Source organism: Schistocerca americana, chromosome 2, assembly GCF_021461395.2.
Source record: "Schistocerca americana isolate TAMUIC-IGC-003095 chromosome 2, iqSchAmer2.1, whole genome shotgun sequence".
Lineage (NCBI taxonomy): Eukaryota > Metazoa > Arthropoda > Insecta > Orthoptera > Acrididae > Schistocerca > Schistocerca americana.
In genome coordinates, this window is record NC_060120.1 from 934,092,534 (window position 1) to 934,099,236 (window position 6,703).

A 6,703-nucleotide genomic window follows, 5' to 3' on the forward strand; every position below is an offset into this window, starting at 1 on the left:
ATCACAGATTTACTGACATAACCTTCCCTGTAATTTTCATGGTTTCGGTATCTGATTCTCTTTTGAGCATGAAACTGTGAGTAAATGTCAGTAAATATTCGTTAAATTCCTGACGTTCTAGGCCGATGTGTCACCACCAGACAACAGACAAGAGATCCGTCAGGATAAAAGACCAACGCTCTTCTCTAGAAGGATCTGACCACGCCTTATGACCAACGGTGAAGTATAATCTGCTGGCTTACTTGTGTCTTCGACATGTAACAGATATAAAATATGTTGCCTTTCTGCAGTAGCGGCGACGATTTCAGGACGAACCATCACTCGTAAATGTAAGCTGGATATGGCAGGCTTCAAAATATTGTGCCGGACAACGGAGTCGGCTGGGGAGGCAGGAACATTTTTTTTTTTTTATTTTGCTTATGTTCTATCCACATTATCATTCCTGATACTCTTGTGAGAAAGAGGTTTGTTCCCAGTGACGTAATAATAAGGTAATATCGTAAGGTAAAGTTTTAATGTCTTCATTAAAGCCATCTATTTAAGATGATTATCGGGTAGTAAATTGACTGGATCAGGTTGTTTTAAATTTCTAGATTTCTTCTCGAGCAGTAAATCTCACAGGTATGTGAACATACTTTTTAGGCCAAGTCACGGTACAACCCATTTCTCCTGCGTTTAAAAAGACGTGTTTTACTCTAGTGTTCCAAGATTCGTACTACTCCACACATTATTTTTAGATAGGGTGATCCGCGGAAAAGTTTTCAGAGAAAGAGAGAAGGGAGGACGTCTCATGATCGTTAAGGCCATTAACCAAGAAATTCTCGTCCACCTGGACAACGGATGGAGGGGAGAGATGTAGAAAAACACTATGGCGCTCTATAATCACGCCAACAAATTTTTGAAATGATTAGGAAAAAGGCAAGAAGGCTTAAGTCTAAATCAGGAAAGTCTAACTTCGTCATCCTTATACAATTACAGCGCCAAAACGAGTGTTTTCGTTGAGTGACGTTGAAGAGACGTAAGGTAAGAAATACATACCGTTTTCATCCAATAGCGTCGTGATGATAAATAGTACAATTCTCAAGGCTGTCAATTCAACTAAATACCTAGGTGTTAAAATTACAAACAACTTCAGTTGGAAAGACCACATAGATAATATTGCGGGGAAGGCGAGCCAAAGGTTGCGTTTCATTGGCAGGACACTTAGAAGATGCAACAAGTCCACTAAAGAGAAAGCTTGCACTACACTCGTTCGTCCTCTGTTAGAATATTGCTGCACGGTGTGGGATCCTTACCAGGTGGGATTGACGGAGGACATCGAAAGGTTGCAAAAAAGGGCAGCTCGTTTTGTATTATCACGTAATAGGGAAGAGAGTGTGGCAGATATGATACGCGAGTTGGTATGGTAGTCATTCAAGCAAAGACGTTTTTCGTCGCGGCGAGATCTATTTACGAAATTTCAGTCACCAACTTTCTCTTCCGAATGCGAAAATATTTTGTTGAGCCCAACCTACATAGGCAGGAATGATCATCAAAATAAAATAAGAGAAATCAGAGCTCGAACAGAAAGGTTTAGGTGTTCGTTTTTCCCGCGCGCTGTTCGGGAGTGGAATGGTGGGAGATAGTATGATTGTGGTTCGATGAACCTTCTGACAAGCACTTGAATGTGAATTGCAGAGTAATCATGTAGATGTAGATGCAGATGTAGATGATCGCTGATTGCTAAAGCTAGTGATTTGTCTTTATCAATAAAGGCCTATTTATGTGGCAGCCAACACTTTTCATTTACGTGTAGAAGTGCATCTAGAACTTTGAATTAAAAATCTCAACTGAATTGTCCATACTACTCGCAAGTATGCATGTAATATTCTTTAGCAAAAAATTAAATTATAACTGCTTTATGTAACATGAAGTTTTGTGAATTTCTGTCACACCTGAAGACAATAATGTGCTTAAACCGGTAATGTTAATGTTTGTAGTAATTAGCGACCTTGACATAAGAAGTAGTTATATGAACATTTGTAAGAGCCTAGCTTTTAACTGACAACAATAGCTCCTTGCCATATGTATTTACGTCGTTTGTAGATTAATAATTATAGCCATTACAAGTCGATTGTTTGTAGGTTGATTAATACCTACAGGTACATGTGGCAAGAGCAAATCATTGATGGTTATTTTCCCAAGGGCAGCACGTCAGGTGTTGAAGTGTCGACACGTGACGGCGAAACGGTTAGTCCATACTGGCAGGCGCAGTCCTCTTAGTGGTACAATACAACTACGCACAAAACATCAGGCCGTAAAGGTTTTGACGTATTTCTGGAAACACTGTTCGTCACAAAGATAAAACAACCAACACACCGATGAGTGTACGTATTAAGGTAAAAGATATAAAAATATAAGCACTTTTACCTGTTACACCTGCGTATGGCGGCGTGCGAGTACGAAAATTTTGGTTCCCCTATTATAAATACAATGATGGACATCCAGTGATACGAGAGATACAATCATTCGAAACAAAAAAGGGTACTAAACGTAGACACTACAATACATACCTTAACAGCTACGAGCTCTTGTTCAGGAGAAGAGACGGTTTTCACAGAAGCGAAGAGGAATAACTGATCACAGTCCTTAAGGTATGCACTTTACAACCCGTTTTTACCGGAAAGTTTCGTCCTCTTTTGATCCATACTAGCAACCGTTAGAATATGGAAAGGAAAAAGATTGCAGTAGAAGGGATTTGTTCCACAGTATTGAAGATGGTGCACAACTCACAGCTCTTAAGATATGCATTTTAGAGCCCATGTTTACTACCCTTTTTTGCTTCGAACGATCGCTCCTGTAATATCGCCGAATATCCCTTCTGGGACAGCCTGTTTTTGTAATGGGGAACCAAAATTTGCACCGCCGGTCGCCACTGGCCAAACCCTTGTACACCGACAGTCAAAACTACCTCAGTAAAGTTTCAGGCCGTACGTGCTTTTTGGTGGGAAACGGAGGTCCAATAAAGCCAACGAGGGAGCGCTACAATCGAGCGTACTTCAAACATCGTCATTCAGTACTGCATAGCCGTTTTTTTTTTTAATTTTTTATTTTCTGATTATGGTATGTCCAGTAATACTATGGTGTACACTGTTTCTTAGACGACACATTTCCTACAGCTAAAGTTTTTTTTAAAATGTTGAAAATACGAATTATTGCTCAGGCGTGTTTGAAATGTTCATGAAGAGTAATAAACGCTTAAGAAGAAATAAAAAGAAATTAGCTGTTACAGGACTGAAATAACTAAAAAAAAATTAACAGTGTTGAGATGTTAAACGTAGAGTAAGAGTGGCCAGTTGTAATATTTTAAATACACTATCAGTCACAGCACGTTAATGAACTGGAAAGCATGTAAGGGTACACTGCGTGGAAGAGAACAGCGTGTACATTTAAAATCAAAATAAGTCTTAAAAGTGGAATATAAAACCAATTAGGATGTAATTTCTGAATTATTATTAAATAATTATATGTATTTTTTTAAATGCACCTTGTAATTGTGGTAATCTGTAAAGAAGTCCGATAATCGATCATGCAGTCTAAAAATAGAAAATGAAGAAATTGAATCTAGAACCGAAATTTGATTCTAGAAATTTCCAGTATTCTAAAGGAGAATTCTACTCAGTACAAAAACTGCACAGCGGTGACCAAATATTGACTGAAGAGACTTGTTGCAAGTGTTGCAAATTGCCTTTCTTTAACCTACATTTTCTACCAAAAATATGCACCGTGCCAAATAAATTTTCGTAGAGTCATTTTTGTACTGTTAGCATATAAGGAATGCAGTGTGGCATCCGAATGACCGAAGTTTGGTTCACCCTGTATGTGTATGGCATGATCCTGCTATTACGGGTTGAAGTAGAATAAGCTTTGCGTTAAAGAATTTAAGTGGGTAATGTTTTTACTATACTGAGAACCGCGAGGAAACGCTCCATTTCCTTGTACTCTTGCACCACATCCCTGTGCCAACACGTCCTTGACATTTACACGGAACAATGAGCTGCGCATGTGGGAAGGTGTGGCATTCCTTTAGCAAAGCCACGAGAATTTATGAGGAGGAAAGTACTTTTACCTTGCCGAGCAATATTTTTCAGAAGTAATGTATTTTTTACTAATATTTTTTATCTTGATGACTGTTTGGGAGATTCAGTTTATTCAAGTGTATACGGAGTGTCTAGCAAGCTTTTGTTACGCTGCATAGGCAGCAGAAGTAGTTTCGCTCGGTGAGAGGAGAAGACAAAAACCAAAGCAACACCGGAAAATTTACAAATTTTGCATGATCTGCCATTTGAACGAGACAACACAGTGGCGGACTGGTATTCGGAAGGAGCTGCGTTAAAAACTCTTCCAGTCCACCCGATCAATGTTTTCTGTAGTGTATGTCATTCATTCTTGGCGAACACCAGGACGTCTTATACATAAATTCATGGCCATTCCATTTCCCCAATCCTCCTTAACTGATCTAATGCATCGTCTTTTAGGCTCCCCAGCTAAAGATGCGCTGTACTTCAACTTCCGTTCTTTCTCCCTTTTTTGGACAACCAGTATTACCATTAGTTCGCCCACGAAGCAACAGAATTTCGGGTGGGGGATATTGGGGATCCCTGTCAAGCAGCAGGTATAAAACCGAATTAGAAGTTATTAACGTACGTCACTATGAGGACTGTCCTCTATTACAATTCAAGATTATTGTTCGTCGTGGATATTTAATCGAGTAAATCGAGCGACATCATTTTTTCGCAATTAATTCGTAGTTGATCACACGCCATTGCAAAGCTTCCATTCATTTCCACTCGAGTGACCTGCTTCCTTGCAGCGATCATTATACACTGCAGAAAATTAATACGGGATTTGTCACTGACCTGGGAATTTGCGGCCAACACGTAACACATATTACATGCTCTTCATGCCATACATATTTTCCGTGGGAAATGGAGGTCAAAGAAAGGCATCTACGGACCATTGCAATCCAGCATGAACGTCAGTCATCGTCATTCAGTACCGCGTAGGTGTGCTGTGTAAGTAGAGCGTACGTAGAGTTTTCCGTTAGGACACCCAAGGTAGACAGCTGGATTCAAGATCTAGGTCTACTTTTTTATTTACTAATTACGGTATGTCCAATAATACTGTAATACACAGCGTTTCTTAGAAGACTCATTTCCTACAACTGAAGCTTTTTTGTTTTTAATGTTGAACATAAGAATTACTTCTCAGGCATGTTAGAAACACTCATAAAGAGTAATGTTGTTGTGGTCTTCAGTCCTGAGACTGGTTTGATACAGCTCTCCATGCTGCTCTATCCTGTGCAACTTTCTTCATCTACCAGTACCTACTGCAACCTACATCCTTCTGAATCTGTTTAGTGTATTCATCTCTTGGTCTCCCTCTACGATTTTTACCCTCCACGCTGCCCTCCAATACTAAATTGGTGATCCTTTGATACCTCATAACACGTCCTACCAACTGATTCCTTCTTCTAGTCAAGTTGTGCCACAAACTCCTCTTCTCCCCAATTCTATTCAATACCTCCTCATCAGTTATGTGATCTACCCATCTAATCTTCAGCATTCTTCTGTAGCACCACATTTCGAAAGCTTCTATTCTCTTCTTGTCTAAACTATTTATCGTCCACGTTTCACGTCCATACATGGCTACACTCCATACAAATACTTTCAGAAACGACTTCCTTACACTTAAATCTATACTCGATGTTAACAAATTTCTCTTCTTCAGAAACACATTCCTTGCCATTGGCAGTCTACATTTTATATCCTCTCTACTTCGACCATCATCAGTCATTTTGCTCCCCAAATAGCAAAATTCATTTTCCACTTTAAGCGTCTCATTTCCTAATCTAATTCTCTCAGCATCACCCGATTTAATTCGACTACATTCCATTATCCTCGTTTGGCTTTGTTGATGTTCATTTTATATCCTCCTTTCAAGACACTGTCCATTCCGTTCAGCTGCTCTTCCAGGTCCTTTGCTGTCTCTGACAGAAATATAATGTCATCGGCGGACCTCAAAGTTTTTATTTCTTCTCCATGGATTTTAATTCCTACACCGAAATTTTCTTTTGTTTCCTTTACTGCTTGCTCAATATACAGATTGAATAACATCGGGGATAGGCTACAACCCTGTCTCACTCCCTTCCCAACCACTGCTTCCCTTTCATGCCCCTCGACTCTTATAACTGTCATCTGGTTTCTGGTAATAATCAGTTAAAAAGAAATTAGTTTATCGTGACGCTACAGTCGTAATTTCAAGATTTCGAAGTATAGACGCCGGCCACTGTGGCCGAGCGGTTCTAGGCGCTTCAGTCTGGAACCGAGCTACCGCTACGGTCGCAGGTTCGAATCCTGCCTAGGGCATGGGTGTGTGTGATGTCCTTAGGTTAGTTAGGTTTAAGTAGTTCTAAGTTCTAGGGGACTGATGACCACAGATGTTAAGTCCCATAGTGCTCCGAGCCATTTGAACCATTTTTTGAAGGAATATAAAAAGTGAATGTTCTCTGTTTAATATAGACATCAAAATAATGTCAAAAGACATTTCATGTGTTCTGGAATTTGGGAAACCCATTGATGGTGAGGAGTTAGCATAATTCACATCACTTAGCTCGGATGCGGATGATGTAAGACGAGTTGCCGACTTCAGGTGCATCAAATGT